We start from the raw sequence: 22,071 nt of genomic DNA on the forward strand, positions 1-22,071 counted from the left end.
CACTTCCATTTCCACTTTTCATTCTGCCTTCCTTGCTCATTTTTTAACATTTTCTTTTCCATGCTTTCTTCCCCCCCCCTTTTTTTTCTTTCTCTCCCTGCTTCCTCTCATACATGCCTACCTGCCCGTCTGCTCAGACTCAGGCAATAAAATCTCCGGGGAGGATACAAGTGGTTGATTCACTCTTCCCCTGCTTCGGATTTCACTCATTTTCTCTGTATCCGCCTTCCATTTCCCTCGCTATTCCGCCTGTATTCTGGTTCATCTTCCTGTGTTCCGTCCTTCCTGAAAACTGCTTTCGTGGAATAAAGGAAACAAGGGCAAGTATATGTTTCCTCTCATCCTCTTGCAGCGCTTTCATAATGGAAGAATAAATAAATCAATAAATAAATAAAGTTATATACTGATAAATATAATGCATTATCGGTAGCTTCCATCGATGGTTATAAGGAGGTAAATCCCAAATTCATGTTCCGTTTATTTGGAAATGCCTGGGCACATTGTAATTATAACGCTGGAGCTCAAAGGTAGGGGAAGGACGGAATAAGGAAAACATCTTTAGAAATAACGAGCTGTGTATATGAAATGAAATTATCAGCCACCTCTTGGATTAGATTAGATTATAAAGGCAGAAAGAAAGCAAGGTTTAACGGGTGTTCCATGCCCACCATAATGAAAGCGATGCAATAAAAAAGTTCAGTGATGCAGAGACCATAGTAGCAACAGTGACAAATATGAGAGGAAAATGCAACTTCGCGGTGAAGGGAGAGGGGTTCAAGGGACTCAGTGAGAGGATGGATATTGTCGAAATCAGATTCCTTAGACAAGCATTCATCTTTGCTGAGCACATCCATCTGGTGTTAGCAATATATAAATGCCGGAGAATGTCCACAACATCGAATGTGCTACTTGTTCCTTCCTGCAAATAAGCTCTCTTCAGTCACACATTTGATATCGACGTATCTGTCAACAAAACTCACTTCTCGGGAGGTCTAGCTGGCAGTATACCAATTACGCTTTCTGTTTACAAACTTGCAATAAAATAACGCTTTGTAGCCTACTTAAATGAGATTTTTTCTCGAGCTACCTAATTCGCAGTAGTCTGTGGTGGACCCCACAAAAAGATATCAAAACCCAGTACCTTATGGGAGTATGTATACCGGAGATTAAAATAGAAGAAAAAAAAGTAAAGGTATGTTTAAGCAACACCAGTAATGAGATCAGCAGTGATCAAATTTCTCCCTGAGGTAAAGTGCAGTAATGATCCCCATATAGGTCACGTCCCCATGTGGGGTTGGATCATTATCTCTGTGCCTCTCTCCCCCACCCCAACAAAGCGTCTTGCTCCCGTGTGTGATGTGAAACAGGACATGATAGGTCTTACAAAGGTCAAAAGGACAGGTGTACTCATGGGAATATTATGCTAAAGACTCAAAAAGAAGGGAAACAATATGTGTAGGATTATTGGTCCACGAACAACTGAATGTCATTACATAAAAGGTTGTTAGAAAGAAGGATAAAGAAGCCTGTCACACTGTATTTAACAAAAAAATAATAATGATAATAATAACTATGTTTTGCTCCGATACATTGATGATATCCTGTGCTTCTGGCCTAACAGTCTTCCCATTGATGAATTTCTCCTGAAATTAAATTCGTTACTTTCATCGATTAGGTTTACTCATGAGATGGAAATGGATAATGAATTGCCATTTTTGGATGTAAATCAGGGACCAAAATGTTTTGAAGACTAGAGTATACAGAAACCTACCGGTACAAATATTATGTCATATGTGCATTATTATTCAAACCATCACATTAATATAAAAAGATCTGTGTTCATATCCATATACTTAAGAGCATATAGAATTTCAGACCCAGAAATTTTAGATGATGAACTAAAAATGATTAACAGCATTGGAAAGAAGCTAAAATATCCACAAAGTATACTAAATCAGTGCCACAATACAGCCAAGAAACGATTCCTTGAAGGGAAAACTAATAAGCCTGATCGCCAGAATATTCAAAGAACCCTTGTCCTCCCCTTCCACGAAAATTTTCTTGATGTTCACATACTGAAGAAACTTAATGTACAAGTAGTATTCAAATATGAGAACACCATAAAAATCTCTCACCAAGAACAGCCCATTCAGTAATTCAACGTTGTTTACAAAATCCCGTGTAAAAGCTGTAACAAATTTTACATAGGGCAATCTGGAAAAGATTTGGGAGCTAGAATCTCACGACATAAATACAGTGTAAGGACAGTCCAACAGAGTAGTGGTTTATTTCAGCACAAAGCATCCAGTGATCACCATATTGACTGGGTAGGCTCTAAGATTCTAGCAAGTTCAAAAAGCTTAGATGAAAGAAATGTAATAGAATGCCAAATTTCTGACACATATGAGAAGAATGTAAACATGAGCTATGGTCATTCTGCGATAAATTGTTAACTGAATTAATTTTAATGCAATATCCCCCAGACTAACAACTGATTGTTCCCTGTCGTCTCCTGGTAGTGTAGTCACACCTGTGTGGGACACACCTGGCATTAATACTCGGGGTCTTAGGTTAAGCCTCAGTATTTACCCCCCCCCCTTTTTGTCAGGTGCATCCCTAAGGAAGAAAAAAGAAAGGTACCTATTGTTGTGTGCATCGCCCATTTTTAGATTCAGGTCATCCTTTGTTGTGTACCCCTCCCTGCTGCAGGTGTCCATAAGTTAAGACGCAGGTTAAAACTTAGATCGTCTTTTGTTCTGTGTGCCACTCCCTGCTGCGGGTGTGCATAAAAGACCTCTACCTTTTACGTTTGTCTCACTCTGTCTGAAGATGTAATATACGAAAGTACTCACTATCGCTCCTTTCATTTCTCCTGTGATATATGCAAAATAACCACAGGAGAAATATATACAGATAGATAGATAGATAGATAGATAAGTAAATAAACAAATATATATATATATATATATATATATATATATATATATATATATATATATATATATATATATATATAGTGTGTGTGTGTGTGTGTGTGTGTGTGTGTGTGTGTGTGTGCAACAGCAGTGCAGAGCAACATAACACTTAGCATTCAGCTTTAACCTCGCGCCTCTGACTCGCTTATTACAGTAGTCCTGACCAACTTCTCCCACCCTCACACACCTGCCGCACATACCTGGCTCCTACCAATGCTACACCTGACTCACCCACCTCAATAAAAGCTTGATCTCCTCGACATATTCATAATTCACTCACAAAATAGTCACGCAAATGCTGGCTCTCTCACACGCCACTCATGTTCCATCCTTTGGGATTACAGAAGTACGAGTACATCACCACTTAGTTAATTTTATAGGTAAATTACTTGGCCTAGCATGTGCAGTGTGTGTGTGTGTGTGTCAATGTGTGATGAAGATGTGAAAGTGTGAGATGTGGCTCCATAAGGTGTGACAGCGTGAGGCGTAGCTTTGTGTGTTATGACTATGAAATGTGATTGTGCGTGGTGGTGCAGTGCGAGGTGTGACAACGTTACGTGTGGCACTGTGGTGTGCAAGTGTTGTATATGAGTCTGTTCTGTGGTAGGAGTGTTGTGACAGTGTAATGTAGTGCGACGAGTTTAGTTTGAAGTGGTGTAGTGTGAAGTGTATTGGTGTGTGATATGATAATGTGAAGAGTGGCACTGTGAAGTTTGGCAGTGTAAGATATGTAATGAACCAGCGTGTGGTTTGACCATCTGAATAGTGGTAGTTTCAATTCTGGTAAAGTACAGCAGGACAGTTGGCGGTGTGTCAATGTGTCGTTTGACTGCCTTGTTAGGTGCATTTCCCTTCCTAACTCTCTAAGTACGGTTCAGCTGGTAAGGTTCAAGAAAGTTAGACTACAGAACGATGCGGACTCCAGAATCTCTATCTGCGTCTCAGACTACTCACAACAGCGAAAACGTTACTCATCTGCAACAAGAAAACTAATAACGCCAGACAATCTTAATTCATACCCCTATCTCAAAGGCTTAGCTTTCATAAGTAGTCATCATGTGTTAATCACATGGCAAAGCACCCTTACTTTTAACCGCCTCATCCTCGTTTCCACACCCAATGCAAAACTACAGTATTCTCTTACTCTCCTACTACAAGCATCCGCTTCCTCATGCACCTGACATAAGTTCACCTATGAACATAGATTCACTTCACAGCCATGAATAATGAGAATGAACAATAACCCTGGATGCCCATTGATTCAGTCCTTAGATGCTTACAGACTTTGCAGAGTATAATGTGAGAAATATATATATATATATATATATATTTTGTTCGGTAAATAATGTAACTACGTTATTGTACGCAACAGTAAAATTTCGGTAAATAATTCCTTTACACACTCCCTAAACCGTATTAAAACCTGATCCAACAGGTTAATTTCGATAAACAAACGGGTTACGATCATGTTTTCTTTGTTTTTAATTAAAACAAAATACAGTAAAGGATGTTAAACCCAGTGACAATAATATACAGTAACCAACAATAATCAAGTGTGCTTGAATCTCATTTCATTAGTACAGAATAACAACATCTTAAAGGATGTTAAAATCTACTGAGAAGTATCTAAAAAAAAAAAACTACTTGTGTTGTAATGCCGCTTCAATAGTTTGGAATAACATCAACGTAAAGGATGATAAAACCTATTGAGAGCTACCAAGAGTAATCAATAATCATCCACTGTATCAGAATCTCGCTGCATTAGTTCGGAATTCCCGAAATACAAAGAATGTCGAAATGTAAAGAGATCTTTCTTTAAAAATCAGTAAAAATCAACTGGGTTGTATTTTTGCTTTATATGATCGGAAGTCCAAAGGTGAGAAACTATCAATGGGCGAGAGTGTATAATTAACAAAAGCAAATGTCAGTCGCATTAGTTTGGTCCAGACGTTATTATTAGACTGAAAAGATTATGGAACCCTACATTAAAAGGAAACAAGAGAATTCATGACTAAAGGCAGAAAAAAGAAATAAAAGGAAAAAAAGGAATCCAAATTGAAGTTCCTCTTTTTTTTGTTATGCCTAGACACGTTACAATGAAAAGACTTGAGCCCTTTGCTTGCAGGGTGTACATACAACGGTTCCAGAGATGACAGGCTGTACACCTGAAAAACTGAAGCATACTTTAACTCTTGCATTGTAGAATGCTAGACAGTGAAGTGGTGAAAGTGTTTTTTCAATAGACAGGTGCAACGTGCCCACCGTAATATATATATATATATATATATATATATATATATATATATATATATATATATATATATATATTTCCAGGTGGTTAGGTGACGGGCCTGCTCCTCTCGTGGCATTACTTGATCCACAGCCCCTTACCTTCCAACTTCCTGACTACGGTGACGTCTTTTGAATGTCATTCTTATTATTAGTTTTGGAGTGGCTTCTCTAAATGCAAACGTTACCTTTATCATACAGTATTCCTTTGATATGTTTTATTTGTGCTACCTTCAAGCGATTCTATTTAGCTTGAGCGGAAAGAACGAGGGAAATGCCTGGTGGAAGAAGTAGAGAGGCATTTCAAAGGCATGTAGTAAGGAAGTGAAGGAGAAGTTGGGGAAGCCAGGGGCAGGGGAGGTGAGGAGGACGGGAAGAGAGGGAGAGCGAAAAAGAGAGGGAGGAGGAACAAGTAGGAGTAACAGACAGACATTACGAGGGATTTATGATCTCCCAATTCGCTCAGTGACCAAACAAGTGTAGTGAAGTGAAAAAAGGAGGGAATGAGAGAAGGAGAAGAAGAAAGGAAGAGGAGAACAACAGGGACTAGGAGGAGAAGGGGGGCTGAAGATAGATGAGGAATCGTTGGGGAATAGAAAGGAGAAGGACACAACGAGAGGAGAGGGAGATGGATAAAGAGTGGAGACGACGGGGTTAGGAGACTAAAAATAGGATTAAAGAGTATAGAGGATGGAGTTTGAAAGGTGAAGGATGGGGTGAGGAGAGAAGGAGGGATGAGGGAGAGATAGGAGAGGAGGAAGTGACAAGAGGAGAGGAAGTTGGGGTCAGGAGGAAAAAGAAGAACGGGGTGATGAAGAGAGAGGACAGAGAGCAATGAGGAAAGAGGAGATAGGGCAAAGAGGCAAGAGGAGAGAGGGCAAAGAGGCAAGAGGAGAGAGGGCAAAGAGGCAAGAGGAGAGAGGGCAATGGGGAAGAGGAGGAATGGTGAGGAGAGGAGAAGTGAAAATGAGGAGAAGAACGGAGAAGGGTGTGAGGAGAGGAGGGGAGGCGAAAATGGAGAGGAGAGGAAGGGACTAGGAAGTGAAGAGGAGAGGAATAGGGGGTGAGGGGACGAGATGACGAGATCAGGAGAGGAGAAAACGGAAGGGAATGAGGAGAACAGCGGGTAAAGCTGTGACTGGAAAAAAAAGCTAGGGTGTTAATACAAGTGTCTGGGTTAGGAAATACAACTGCTATAGTCCATGGTCTTTTTTTTTTAATAAGGGCCAAGAATTTTTTTTACTGCTTTGTGAAAAACTGTATTCAGTCTTCATAAATAACCATTGTTTCAATGCATACGCGTATCTTTTACATTCCAGTAAATGAAATAATTTCGATTTGTGATCCGTCATCAAGATATGTAAACTCAAAGGATCTTATCTTGAAGGTATTGACAATTTATATTTTCTCAAGTTTGAACTGAATTTCTAGTGTAAATATTAGTCTGACTGAAATGAAACTTATACAAGTTTTTGATCAACGTTCATGGCTTCTTAGCACCACACAGTGAAATTTTATTGCTTTCATGTAAGTTGTCATTTTAAATGTTGGTCCTAGAAAAAGGACCAACATTTAAAATGACATAACTTACATGAAAGCTGAGTGCCAAATCTTCCTCTTTTTTTTTTTTTTTTTCCCGTGGAGCTATGAGAAAAAAATTGATTTTGTTGACCTGATCATCTGTTTTTATGCGATAACATCACATCTAAAAAAATATGATTGCAATAAGGATAGATTTTTAAAATGATTTTCTTTTTTCAGGTCAAATGGAAGCACCACATACTTATAATGTGAGATCTTTGAACTCCTTACGAACTGCAATCCATCATATCTAAGAACACCCTGTATCTGAAAGAGTAGACAGAACTGACATTACTCAAGTTCCTCCAAATGTTGATGAGCTGACAGTTGAAGATTTCGATGATATCGTAGATGACGATCTCAGGGATCCTACGAACTTTCCATCAGGTGTAGGTGGTACAGTTGAACTGCATCAATATGAAGCAAACATATATGAGGCATCTTCAATGGTGAACAACAGTCACATGAGCCACCTAAAATAAAGTCAAGATCTCATGAAGCTCTTTGGAAGAAAAAGGAACCACAGTATCATCATCAGAAAATAAAAGACCAAATAAAGCAGAAAAGAGAAAAAAGGAGATTATTTGACAATTGAGGGGAATGTGTAACACAGAGCTGTTTGAGTTACTGTTTCAGTCAATGTTTTCTATAATGCAATACAACGTGTGCATCGATAGACAGTTGTGTTGAAAATACTCCATATATCATAAATTTCTCATTCCATAAATGCATCTGGAATGCATTGTCCTCCTTGGTGTGTGATGTATTTTCATTGTTTGCAAAATGAAGATATTGCTCGATTTCCTGGCAAAGCATCCTTCACAATCTTTGTATCAAGATCCTCACCTAAACTCCAATAATGGCGTTCACTTGGTAGTTTGTGATAACCAGACAAGACTGAAAATCACGAGACATTTCTGAGGCAATCTGTAGTTAGGTTGAGGTCATGATTATTGTTTTGTGATACATGAAGTTCAGACTGCTATTATTTCCAGCAATTATTCCGAGAATAATTGCTGGAAATAATAGCAGTCTGAACTTCATGTATCACAAAACAATAATCATGACCTCACCCTAACTACAGATTGCCTCAGAAATGTCTCGTGATTTTCAGTCTTGTCTGGTTATCACAAACTACCAAGTGAACGCCATTATTGGAGTTTAGGTGAGGATCTTGATACAAAGATTGTGAAGGATGCTTTGCCAGGAAATCGAGCAATATCTTCATTTTGCAAACAATGAAAATACATCACACACCAAGGAGGACAATGCATTCCAGATGCATTTATGGAATGAGAAATTTATGATATATGGAGTATTTTCAACACAACTGTCTATCGATGCACACGTTGTATTGCATTATAGAAAACATTGACTGAAACAGTTCATGTGAGGCAAACTCATACGCTTTGGATTCAAACGGTGGCTTATGTGCTGTGGAAGTACACAGTACCTACCAAATGGATCTTTACCAAGGGAAGGAAAGGAGGAAACCTGAGAGCAAAGCTGAAGATACTCTTGGTTGCAAGGTTGTTCTTAGTATGATTGAGCACCTGCGTCATCGTGAAGACCATGAGATCTACATGGACAACTTTACAAGCTGGAAGTTGCTGACACATATGAGGGACCTTGGTGTCAGAGAAACAGGGACAGCACGTGCAACACCCATTGCTAAATGTCCATTACAGAGTGACGCAGGCACGAAAGTTAGAGAATGCAGAGTATAATATTGTCTGCAGATCTGGTGACAGACATGAATTATTGTTTGTGAAGTGGCATGACAACAGCCTTGTCATGATTGGAAATAATCATCAGAGTAAAAATAATCTGGTTGTTTTTAATGCATCAAAGACAGTTTTTACACCTATCAACCCGACAAAATCTTCCACAGGTATACCCACTAATGTTTAATAATATTCAGCTTAATCCTGGATCATCCTTGAACATGCTTGGGGTTCCATTTACTCGGGATTTATCTTGGAAAGATCATATTACATCTCTTGTAAAATCTGCTTCCAAGAGATTAGGTGTGCTAAGCCGACTCCGTTCCTTCTTTACCCCTGCACAATTGTTGACTCTATACAGGGGTTTTATCCGCCCCTGTGTGGAGTACAACTCTCATGTGTGGGGAGGCTCCCCATATACAGCTCTTTTCAATAGGGTGGAGTCAAAGGCTTTTCGTCTCATTAACTCTCCTCCTCTTACTGACTCCCTTCAACCTCTGTCTCTTCGTCACACTGTTGCATCTTTATCTCTTTTCTATCGCTACTTCAATGGTCACTGCTCTGAACTATCTGCATACATTCCTCCACCTCTATGACGGGCGCTAGCACCGGTCTAGCAGCAAACTCTCATCCCATTTCTGTCCAACTCGCTAATGCAAGAGTTAACCGTTACTCCCAGTCCTTCATTTATGCAACAGGACAATTCTGGAACTGTCTCCCTCTGTCTGTATTTCCTGCTTCCTATGATCTCCAGTCTTTCAAATGCAGTGTGTCAAGGCACCTCGAAATGATCGGATCTTGAATTTAGCCCTCTCATGTATTTTGTTTTTCTCTTAGAACAACAATTGCGGTCTCGCGGCCTTTGGTTCCTTCTTCCTTGCATTAAAAAAAACAAAAAAAACTTGGCACTGCCAAACGTTGGTGCAGCAAAGAAAACAAGTTCATACATATCCCACAGCCAGATCTGATCAGCAAATATCGCAAGTATATGGGGGGAGCAGACCGTCTGGACTGGTCGATTAAATAATACCGCACTGAAGTGAGAGGAGAGAAATGGTACTTCAGTCTTTTTAAGGTCATTGACATCGCGGTGGTGATTGGGTGGATACTATACACCATAATTTCGGGAACACATTTACCATCACGACTTCAAGCGCTCTCTCGCTGTGTAGTACTTGAAGGCTTCATTACCTTCTACAACACAGCTCGCAGGACGTCCCAAAAAGATGCATGGAAGAGTACTTCAAGGCATCAGACTTGATCCCACAGGACACAGACTTGAAAGAACTGAAGGTGAGAAGCAACGGAAATGTTCAGAGTGCAAGAAGAAAGTGAGTAAGCAATGCACCAAATGCGATGTTGCTCTCCATATGGGCGAGTGTAAGCGACAATGGCATACAAAATAGAAACATGAATTGAATCACATCAAGAGAAATAAATATGTCCAAGCTCAAAATAAATAGGAACCTTTCATTTTCAGTGTTACTCATGTTATATAATATTATTTCATTAGGTAGAAAGGAATAAAACAGTTAAATAGTTGAAAAGATCTTATGTTATGAATAAAACAAGAGTGTTGTGGAATTGGGTCTTTTCAGTCATCCACGTGCCCATGGTCCTTAAAAAAGGACCAACATTATTTTAAATAGTCTCAAATGTAAAAATATTGTTGCAGTGGACTTTTACATTATAACGTAGTATATGCAATGAAGTGTGTATGTTCTCTCATGAAATTTCATTGTAAAAATTGGGCATTAATGGATTGATGTATTTCACAATTGACTATTTCCAAACGATCCTACTCAACTAATGATGTCTACAAGTAGTGAAGAGGTTAATTAAAGTTCTATGTACTCTTTCAGTCTGACAAATCCATTCTAATCTAAATACCGTACATCATTCTGGAGATAGGAAAATATTGTAAATACGTCGTCATATTGAAGATGTTAGAAAATTACAGGGAAAGGGTAGGAAAGAAAATACTGGGTAATACTAGTTTATTAATACAGGCAAAATCTGTTCGCCTCTCTTGTCTATCTTTCTTCGCTGGATTCTTAGACGCCTGAATATGACACAATGGACTAACAAGCATATTCATCTGTAGGTGTTTCTGTTCCTGTACCCTACGTCCCATTCAGGCATATATGAATCCAGCAATGTGTGTGTAATTCACCGGGTCGGTCAGGATCACTTTGATGGTCGTGATCGTCAGCTTTTACCCTCTCGGAAGGGAGCTGAGAGCTCATATAGTCCGATCTAAGGGCAAGGCTGTGACCTTCACACACGCACACACCCGTCCCCTTGCTCCAGGGGGACAGTAACCACCCACTTCGTCAGTGAAACTTTTCGCAACCTGAGCGAGGCGCGAACTCCCGTCCACCAGTTGGCAAGCGAGAGCGTTACCACTGCACCAGCGAGCGGTGTGTGTGTGTGTGTGTGTGTGTGTGTGTGTGAGAGAGAGAGAGAGAGAGAGAGAGAGAGAGAGAAAACGGATTTTCAAAATATACTTTACATCAGTTTCTAATCGTTGTGCGACTGATATTCTGGTAATACAAGGAAACTTGTGGACTCCTCTTCCTTACAGTCTAATTTGGATACTAACACTTACTACCGCGTCGTCCGTTGTTTTTAATATAAACACAAACTGCATAAAAAAAAAAAAAAAAAAGTTTAAGCAAATATTAATGTTCACTATGCATAAAAAAAAGGGGGAAGAGAAATGTTGCAGAATATGAGACTGTGCATCAAGTATTTCCTTTAACCAAATAAATTCATTTATTTTTATTGTTATTCTTATAGACAACTAGCAGGGGTACCCGCGTTCCCCGGGCAAAAAAGGCGATCACTCTAATCCTATTTCTTCTAGTTCAATCTTTCTTTCTACTCCAGAAAGACCATGTACCTTTTATGCTTTTGAAGAGGGATTATAAGATGTCCAGGAACTTTCTATACCAGCTTTCGCAGACTAACGCAGTATTTGTGTGCACTTGTTTACTGTATCGGTAACCTCAAATGACCTCCGACCGGTGACCTAAAATGACCTCAGAGGTCAACCTCACATATCCTATGTCCAAGCTGAAGGTCATGTGAGTCTCCATTCCAAAACATGGGCTGCAGGGGTACCAGGCGTTGCCCGGCTTAAAAGGCGAACACTTTACCAGCGACTTCAGATGTCCCAGATCTGAATTTTGACCCCCTTAAAACCATCATTGGGTCACCCTGATTCAGAATAGATATGGGTCTGGGGGTCTCTGGCCCTTGGTTTGGGCGTAATTGAAGGACAAATAGAAGTCTCGGCTCTTTTATATATACAGATATATATACGAGCCGTTTTGAAATAAAAGGGTTGGACATTGCCTTCACTAATTACGACTGACTTGTAAAATTGCTCACTTAAGCTGAATTATCGTCTAGAGTGCTATAAATAGAATATAGTATAGGTCCTCGTCGTGAAGAATTTAAGTAGGGTGATCCTATGTCGGGTTAACCACTTCAAAGTGAGACGAATATCCCGACTTGAATGAAATTGTCTACCGGTAGCTGAAATAAGAGTATAAAGAAGCCATTATTCTGAAAAAGTTAATAACAATTATTTTAACACCCACAGCCGAAGTGTGTGTGTGTGTGTGTGTGTGTGTGTGTGTGTGTGTGTGTGTGTGTGTGTGTGTGTGTGTGGCAGTATAACGTACACATGTCTGTGAAATGGCAGTGTGAGGTGTACAGAGTAAGATGTGGCAACGTAGTGTGTAATGTGGCGTGTGTGGTGTGGCATTAATACTATAACAATGTGCCGTGTGGTAGTGTGTAGTATGGCAATGTGTGGTGCGGCAGTGTGTCGTGTGGCAATGTGTCGTGTGGCAATGTGTGGTGTGGCAATATGTGGTTTGGCAATGTGTAGTGTGACAATGTGCAGTGTGGCAATGTCTGGTGTGGCAATGTGTGGTTTGGCAATGTGTAGTGTGACAATTTGCGGTGTGGCAATGTGTGGTATGGCAATGAGGGATGTGGTTGTGTGAGATTAACACCGTAATAATCGGTGTGCGAGTGGAATGTGAATTGTGGGAGTGTATGGTGTGGTAGCTGTGGGGTGTCGTAGTGTGATTGTGATGGCGTGAGGTGTAACATTATGTGTCTGGGCATTGTATGGTTTGATAATGTGTAGTGTGGCAGTCATATGTGGTGGTGTGACGTGTAGTAGTGTAAGGTATGTCTGCGTAGCAGTGTTTCCTGTGACAGTGAATGATATGGCAATGTGTAGTTTGGCAGTGTGTGATGTAGCAGCGTACAATGGGTCATCCCCACTGACCAATATATGAGTATTTCATGTATATTTTCCAGAGGTTCACTGAGGAAAGAGTATGAGTTTCACGAGTGGGCAAAATGGAATACTGATTCGTATTTTGCGTCCTAAGCTGCTCACAACAGCCAAATTGTGTTCAGTAAAACGAAAAGTGCCTGGCATAATCCGACAAAATCAACAACAATGCAGGGCACTAACAGGGCGAGCAACTTTAACCTGAAGGCCAAAAATGCACAGCAAATAACCTGGGAAGAATATGAGTGTTGCCAAATGAGAGAAAGAGAGAGAGAGAGAGAGAGAGAGAGAGAGAGAGAGAGAGAGAGACGAAATGGTGCAAGAGAGGAAGGGAACACTGGAAACAGAAAGAGAAACGGAGCGAAAGAAACGAAATGATCAAGGTTGACTGGAAGGGGGAAAGTGTTGGAACACCCCTGAACTGAACACTTGTTTTATTAAACCAGGAAACAAAAGGTAATGATAAAGACTGTACCAGCAAAAGCCATCTGAATGACGGGTGAACTGTAGCGTGGCTCATTTCGTTGGACACACTTATGGTACTTATACCTGTTCCTAGATCTTTGCCACACAATTTGTAATATCGGGATTACGATGATGATGGTGATGACAGTGACGATGATTGCCTTAGACAAGTAACACTAGGAAAATAACTGTACAATACATTACATATGCAAAAATATACGGTAGGAAAATTCACTGTGCACTATTACGGTCTCTCTCTCTCTCTCTCATGGTAATATGTGGACCTGTTTACAGGATTTGCTAATGGTCTCTTTCACTGCAAGCAACCTCCTTTTGTTAGCTTTAACAACAGGCGATTTCCTTCAGAACAAGAGATGGGCAGGCGACGGTCACTTCTTTATTCCTGCTAGTGCGAGGCAATTTTAGTGTTGTTTGAAGGTGAGAATTATATATCAATGTATTCCTATATCTTCGCTTACTCTGTGCGATTTTATTGAACCTACTGTAAATGGGAACTGGTTGGTCTTTTTTTATTACTTTATTACCAGCAGGCAGTTTCATTCAACCCTGGGCGCACATTCTCGTCGGTTAAGGAAGCTCTCTAACTCTATTGCCTAAGGATTTACTTTACCAATTGTACGTTATTAAACATCTTTTATTTACTTTACCAATTGTACGTTATTAAACATCTTTTATTTACTTTACCAATTGTACGTTATTAAACATCTTTTATTTACTTTACCAATTGTACGTTATTAAACATCTTTTATTTACTTTACCAATTGTACGTTATTAAACATCTTTTGTGTTGCTTAAATCATTCTAATATCTTCATACTGCATAAGTAAGACATAGAATTCAGTTATCCGGTAGAATTAAAAGAAGAAGAAGAAAAAAAAAAAAAGCTGAGGAACAGGTGCAAGGGAGACTCTTTAAACGACGAGCACTAGAGATGGGGACACGAACGCATCTTCCGTGCTTTATTCCTGTTACCCGCAAGCGATTTTCTTCTGTTTCGGAGATGGCAACGCGAGAGTAACATCCCTCTTCTACTTTTCCTACTCCTTGACGATTTTTATTCAGCTAAGGAAAGGCTTTCTAAGATGGTGGTGTCAGATACAGTTAACAAATAATTCGCTAACATACTGAGTGCTCTCGTAAACGGCATAGAATTGTCCAACAACAGGAGAAAATGCAATGAAATTATTAAGTCATTGGATTCAAGAATTACACCCTTCCAGCAGGATAAAATGGCACTTTGTTTTATTCTGCCTGTCACCAAACGAAACGGAATTGATATTAGGGATGATGGGGAATGTGAGAGTTGAGAGGGCTGGGAGAAGGAACATTAAGATTAAATTCGATTTACTCTTTCGGCGCATTAATGCCTTTCCGCCTTTAACTCCTGTCCGAGGAGGTGTTTTTTCTTTAGTCGTGATAACTGCAGACGGTTTTATTCATTTTACGGAAGACCTATTGTAGTAAGGGGTATATTTAATCTCTTGAAAAAATAAAAATCTAAAGCAAAGAAACAGGTATAAAAGTACTAGATAGATGCGGGATCATACTGGTCTTCGCTCAGGTGAGGCACAATGGGGCTTCGCTAGAAACACGATTGGTGTGATAATCGAGGGAGCGAAAAATGATACACGATAGGGAACTTTGCTGGAGTGAAGCACCTTGCCCGTGAATGTCCTTAGGGTGTGGCTGGCAGACCGGGGCGCTCCTTCAGATGCCCCTGTACCTAAAAATGCCGATTGTAGTGAAACCACGACCTGTGACTGAAGACATTGATATTTTTACCACCAGGCTATTAAATTCAACTTTGGAAATGGGAATGGTGCCTGGTAAGACGATGGGGTGGCAGGAGATGGAGGAGGACGGGGAAGAACCTCAGGATATAAACCACTTTAGCACGAGGACAGCTTACTTCTTTCTTTCTTGCACTTGCCAAGTGTTTTCGTAAACTGAGATGTGAATGATAGAGAAAACAAGGAATGTGAAAAAGGAAACAGAAAAGGGAGAATTTAAGAATAAGAGCGAATCTTTAAACTTACGAAGTAGATAAGAGACTGTCTGTCAGTGTATGGGCATATGCATGTTAATGTGGGTACTCGTGTGTGTGTGTGCGTGTGTGTGTGTGTGGTGTACTGTACGGGCTTGTGTGCATGAGTGTGTGATATATTTGTGTGTGGGGGGGGGGAGGTCGGACGTGTGTGTACAGTCATAAGAAAAACTATCGTTACCCTTCAGAGCTATGCACTATGACACAACGATGAAGTGTTGTGGAATGACGGGACAGGAACTTTCGTACCTCAAACCCGTCAATGTTGGTTATGTGAGACACAGTTATTAGAATTTGTGCTAGAGGCAATTAAAACTACTTAGATCGTTTGGCCTCTGTGCACAGAGCCAATGCGTTTTATTATCCGGCACCGAATTCATTGAATAAAAATATAACCGAATGGCCTGAAATCGGCAACACACATGCAGACGGACAATGAGTATGTGCACCCATGCCAGACGTATGATAGTACTTCAGCCGATACAAGCCAAGTTAGTAATTTTCAGTGTAAAAATGATATGTATTGCTTTCTACATATAATAAATGTTGAGTAGAAGGAAAATAATAATACATGTTCAGACTCATTGCTTTAATATTTTGTATACCTCCCCCCCCCCCGCTTCCAGAACAGTCTCTAGACGTCTAAAGCATCCATCTGAAGCATTTAACCACGCATCTAAAACAAACAAATGAACTCGTGCACCCCTGCTAGACTGTGATTAATATATATATATATATATATATACGGTCGATGGCTGTAGATTTAATACCCTCCAAAATAATTTACTTGTATTCCATAGATAATAAACGTTGATTAGTAGGAAAATAATAAACCTGCCGAGTTTCATTATTAATCCTCGGAGGGGTGCTCAGGGTAATGCAAACACGTCCTATATATTTCCCTGACATATGGCTCATTCTTGCTCATTATTCCAACTCTTGTAATGGGATTGTGATATGGCACACTAGATAGGGGAGGAGTGAACAGCAAGGACCCGCCCACATAGCCCAGCTAACGCTCGTTTCCCATCGAACATTCCCGGGGTAACGATACTTTCTCTTATGACTTTACATATGTGTACGTGTCTGTGTGCTTGCATGTGTGTGTATGAATGGTGTAAGTGCTTGTCTATGTGTATGTGCGAGTGTTTGCATGTGTGTGTGTGTGTGTGTGTGTGTGTGTGTGTGTGTGTGTGTGTGTGTAATCAAGTAAATAAAATAAATGAAAATCTTCACATTAACTAGTCTTTTATATAAAGATGACTTTGTGTTGCTTGAGAATAAAAATGGAACGTTGCTGAGACTGGTTAGCATATTCTAAAGTGTAGAGAATAATATATACTAGTAGTGGCATGGAAATGTACACATGATATCTGATAGATGCACTTGCATTTTTTTATACTTACATATGGAAATTAGAAGCGATCCTAATCGGCTGTGGATAGATGATTTCGAACTAAAGGATAAGAGGTGTCCTTAATTATTTCCTTCAGTTTGTTGTTGTGCAAACCCGAGTCTGTCTAATCAAGCAAACCCTTCAACTGCAAACGAACAATCGCTCCTGCAGGGACGTCCCGTGCAAGGAACAGCTGTTCCAATGCAGCTGACAGGGCCTTGCTAAGCTCCTTGCCAAAGCAAGGTGCAGGATTTAGTGTGGAGGTTTAGTTCTCGGAACGAGGCTGCATTTGCGTCTCCAACTAGCTAATACGAGCACCATAGTAGGCTCCACGTCACTTTGTTATTTTGTTAACGGGTTACCCTTCAGTGATGTAAATGACTTCATGGGGAACATTAAACAAGTGCGCTTTTCACTTAGTGTAGCCACCTGAACTGGAAAGAAGAGTAAAGAATAAAAAAACAGTGACAGGAAGGTTGGGAGGGATAGGAAGAGAGGTCGACAGAAGCGAAGAAAGAATGATAGACATGAAGGAAGAGTGGATGATAGGGGCTCCCACCTACCATCTCGTCATCACTGTAAACCAGTTAAATGATTCTGTGAGTCAAGTGTGTGAGGTTGTTCAGGCAAAGAACTAATAACAGCGTTTTAAAACTCTGTATGATCCTGTGATGAAATGTATGAGGGAGTTTAAAATTGACTGCGATATTAGGGGCTGTGCACAGCTAACTGATTCTGTGGGGAGGGGTGTGAGAGAATTAAAAAAAAAAAAAAAAAATGCAGTGATCCAAGGCGTCGTGTATAAGGTTGTAAGGTTCTCTGGTGGAGATCAATTACATAAAAAATGCATTACTAAGAAACGCTCCGTAAGGCTAAACGATTTTGCGAAACTACGTGGGAAGGAATATAAATAAGGCACCGATACAAGGCATTCTGTAAGGATTTATACTTTGATGACTGTGTGGGATGAAGCTCAGGTAAGGCTCTTAGATATAAGTTCTAACATGCTGCATAATTCTGTGACTGAGTATAATATAGTTGGCATGTTTTTGACTGACAAGGATCTGGAGCCCCTTGTTAAGTGACAGCCAGATGTAGTCAGAGTGGATGCTATATATTACTAGTAACCATGGGAACTAACGTCTACCTTATAACTAAAGTTCACTGATTTTCAGGCAACCACGGCATACTATACAACTTGTGAGAAAGCTGGGTTCTAACACTTGAAAACAAACCGATTATAGCAAGTTAAAAAATACGCGAGACAATGAAAGCAGGCGTTCTGTAAAGCTACTGGGATATAATGTGATTTAAAATGTGAGCGAGTTCAAATGTCAGAAAGGAACAGTGATGCTAGGCGTTTTGTAAGGCTACATGGTTCCGTGACGGAGTGTATGTGGCAGGGAGTTTATATAAATGGGAAGTGTTTCGACCAAGGTTGGTGCGATCGATAAGGAAGTGGGTCCAGTAGCGCGGGAAAGTGGCAGGTGCCCTAAAAGTTGTGATTTATGATGTGAGCGTGGAAGTATAGAGTTCCCAGCATGACACTGTGTAGCTGCTATGTCTGATTTATGGGAGTGAGACGCGGACAATTTTAGAATGACAGAGGACGGAATTGGGAGTTCTTGAGTTATCTGAGGAGAGCATATAGAGCTAATGTTTCTTCCTGAGGACGTCTTTGCTATTGTATTTTTGCTATATTCAGACGTTTATATTTAATTCTGGAAAAATTTCCCAAACGGTAAATGCTAAAAATATCCTTTTTTAATTCCTCAGCTTGACAAGTCTTTCCTTGGTCGAATAAAATCGTTTGATAGCTGCAACACTAAACTACCAAAATAGGAAAAAATCGTAGTGAATGAGTGAAATGGTGAGTTACTGTAGATGGACAAAGGAACGAGTATGCATGGAAGGCAGAGCGAAGCCACACGTTAAAGTAGCTCTTTTCCAGCCTGACAACGGTCCTTAACCTCTTTCGACTCACCTGAAGGCCGACTTTAGCGCCTATGGAGGCTCGCCCTGACTAGAAATCAAGGAGACTTTTCCCACCTTACTGCTAGGGTTCACTGAGATAAAAGCAAGTCAGTGGGGATGATATGGAGTGGTTAACATCCTCGCTCTGTTTAGGTCTTTTCTGTGTTATCTTTGCCACCGCCAGGCTGCTTTATTATGCTGGACAAAGACATCACGATGTGAAAGGGTATTACTCTCTTGTAACCTCACCACGACAATGGGGTTACTTTGAGATGAATAGAATTATATGGCGATAGCAATAATCACAAAAAAAATTCCTGAGAACTGAAGGACTTAACGCATAAGGAATGCATTTAAAGTGCAAAGTTAGCAAAAAAAGGTGTATAGACGCGAAACTGATGTAATGAAACGAGAAAGATCAGTAGATGGACGAACTAGTGCATGAATTCTTCAGCGATTTAAAAATATAGTGCAGACAGCACACATATTTTACGTTCCTTTCCAGTTGCGACCATCTTATTATCAGTAGGAAATTGGTGTCATATCAGTGGTTCTGGTAAATAATAAATATAATATACAACGGGATCTTAATGCGTTGTATGTTAAAGAAAACGCTAAGGAAGAGGTCCTATGAAGCCCTTTATACCACCAAGAATGAAATGATCCTTACTCTCTAATTCGTGAAGTTTAATCCCTGGTCTGTGGGGACTGGGGCACCTGGCTGTCCCTTGCTGCGAGGATTTTTCGAGTCCTTAAAAATCCACGTATAGCAATGATAATCTATTTATTGGCTAAGAAAATGTACTTTGATATTTTGTACAGGTGATTGCCTAGCGCTTACACTACATCTAGGGCTTTCCGCTAAGTTAGCTTATACTGCTAATTCACGCAAGTCACACTGTTATCACTATATAGCCAGTATGGGTGCATAATAATTATATAATCATAAATGCATCACATATCACATCGTTGAATATTTGCAAATAGTATAATTTCAACTGACATTTAATTAAATCAACTGAAACCTTTAAATATATTATTAAAATATTACTTATGATATCATGTTATACTTCATTCAAAGCATATATTTTTTATGCTCACAAACTGCTTTGAAAATGACAGACTACTTGCAAAATTTCAAAGCGATAAAAATACTTGTATAATCCGTTAAATTTCATCAGATAAAAATGCATAAATCGTTTTAGCTCAGTTGATGGCTATGGGTAGTCAGACTGTAGGTTTGATTTCTCTAGTAACCAAGAAGACTCATTTGTACCTCATAACAAAGGCTAATTGAATTTCGCGCAACTAAGACTTAGTATGCAATTATTGCATGTGTCCAAGCTCAACCACAAGGAAATAGACCAGCTATGGTTTACCAGTTTATAATATTTTATAGTTCACTGTCCCTAATAAATGGACTGCGCAATACCAATTTAGCAAAGTCAGCAGTGCCCCCTCTCACAGTTTCAGGGTGTCTGAGGAATGCATGGCAAGATGTCACATCTCGAAGAGATAGCAAGACAAATTCTCGCGAGCAAAAGCAAAGAATGGAGGGGAATTCCAAAACATTCTGGCTGCCCCAAGGGTGAATATATATATATATATATATATATATATATATATATATATATATATATATATATATATATATATATATATATATATATATATATATATATATATATATCGTGTGTGTGTGTGTGTGTGTGTGTGTGTGTAAATATTTATATGCCCTAGTGCACTATCCCTCCAGGCACTTGATGTATATGTATGTATCCTCGTGCACAGAGACTAAGACTAAGATGACAAATGAGAAAGTTCTCCTCCACCCTCCTAATCCTCCAGCAATCGGCTGTACAGAAAAATTGGCTATGACGCACAATGCAGGATTAAAATGTTTGAGGAATAGTTTATAGGATGACTTAAGAAGATGAAAAAGAGACCAGATGAGACTTTGGAAACATTTTTATCATCATACTTAACACTGGGATTAGGCGTTAGATGACTGAAGGATATGAATGTAGATGGTAACACTGAGGCTTGGAGGTATCTGCTTGTCAAACGCACCCTGATGTATTCTTGGACTTGGCATCAGACATTAAACAGAACAACCTTACCTCACACAGAACAACTCATTGTGCAAAGAAAATTCACCTACATTAAGATCAGAAATTTGCGAACATCTACCTCAAGTTTAGCAGACTATTAAAAGACTTAATCAGCCACTGTGGCCACACTGACATATGATCAGTTATAACTAACTTGAAGGAAAAAGGTTGCAATGTCATTGATTAAGCCCGAAGACGCATTTTTAACAATCTTGTTCCCACCGGTAGACTAATTCAGTCTCAGAGACATTTCGAAGTGGAGGAGTTTGCCAGCCTTAATAAGCTCATTTGCCAAAAGAGATTTCCCCTTTATGAATAATACAACGTCACCTACAGCTCAAAAAATTCTTCTCACTAAAATCAGATCATAGGAAGCTAGCTACAATTTCACGGAAAGTTGGCCATCATTTTGAAAGACTCAAGAAAAGTAGTGAGATGCCAGTCTATCATCACATCCAGCAGGGATCTCTCTCTGTGAAGAAGTGATCCTTTGTAATAATGCCTGAATCCGATGACGTCTTGTTTAGCATTTTGGTATCTCCAGATGATGTTATTTAGCTTAACTCTCTCCCTATCTACTTGGGTGTTGTAAGATGAACAAGAGCTGGTGCCAAGGCACAGTTAACCCGTCCCCGGCAGTCATTTTAGAACACAACAGGATATCTACTCAAAGAAGTCACATATTAAATTTGGAATAAATCGGGTGAAAGCTGACGATTTTATGCCCATCTGAAATTTTAGGCACGACCCACCTGACACTGACCCCCATACCGCTAACTGGGGGGTGATCCCCCTGATGTAATGAGGCATGTTATAGGATGCAGATTTGTGAGATGGAACTTTAGGTTTTAGTTTCTTGTCGATATGACGAATTTGAAAGGAGATATGACGAAAAAAGCGATTTGTTTTTACATTTTTTCGGCCTAAACTCTAGGCTCTGGTCCAATTGGGCCCAAAATATAATCAGGTGATCAGAAGGCCATAGCCCATCATCTCTGTAATTTCAGTCATAATCACCCCAGTGGTTTTCGCGTAAGGCTGTTAACAGACAGACAGACAGACAAACAGACACACTGAGTGAAAACAATACCTGTCTCCGTGTCCCTCCGGGGCAGGGACGAGTAATAAAACTATCTGGCGGTTGCAAATATAAACCTAGATAATCGTCAACGGATT

Source organism: Coenobita brevimanus, chromosome 70, assembly GCF_032717465.1.
Source record: "Coenobita brevimanus isolate Jiangsu-jjx chromosome 70, ASM3271746v2, whole genome shotgun sequence".
NCBI classification, from domain to species: domain Eukaryota; kingdom Metazoa; phylum Arthropoda; class Malacostraca; order Decapoda; family Coenobitidae; genus Coenobita; species Coenobita brevimanus.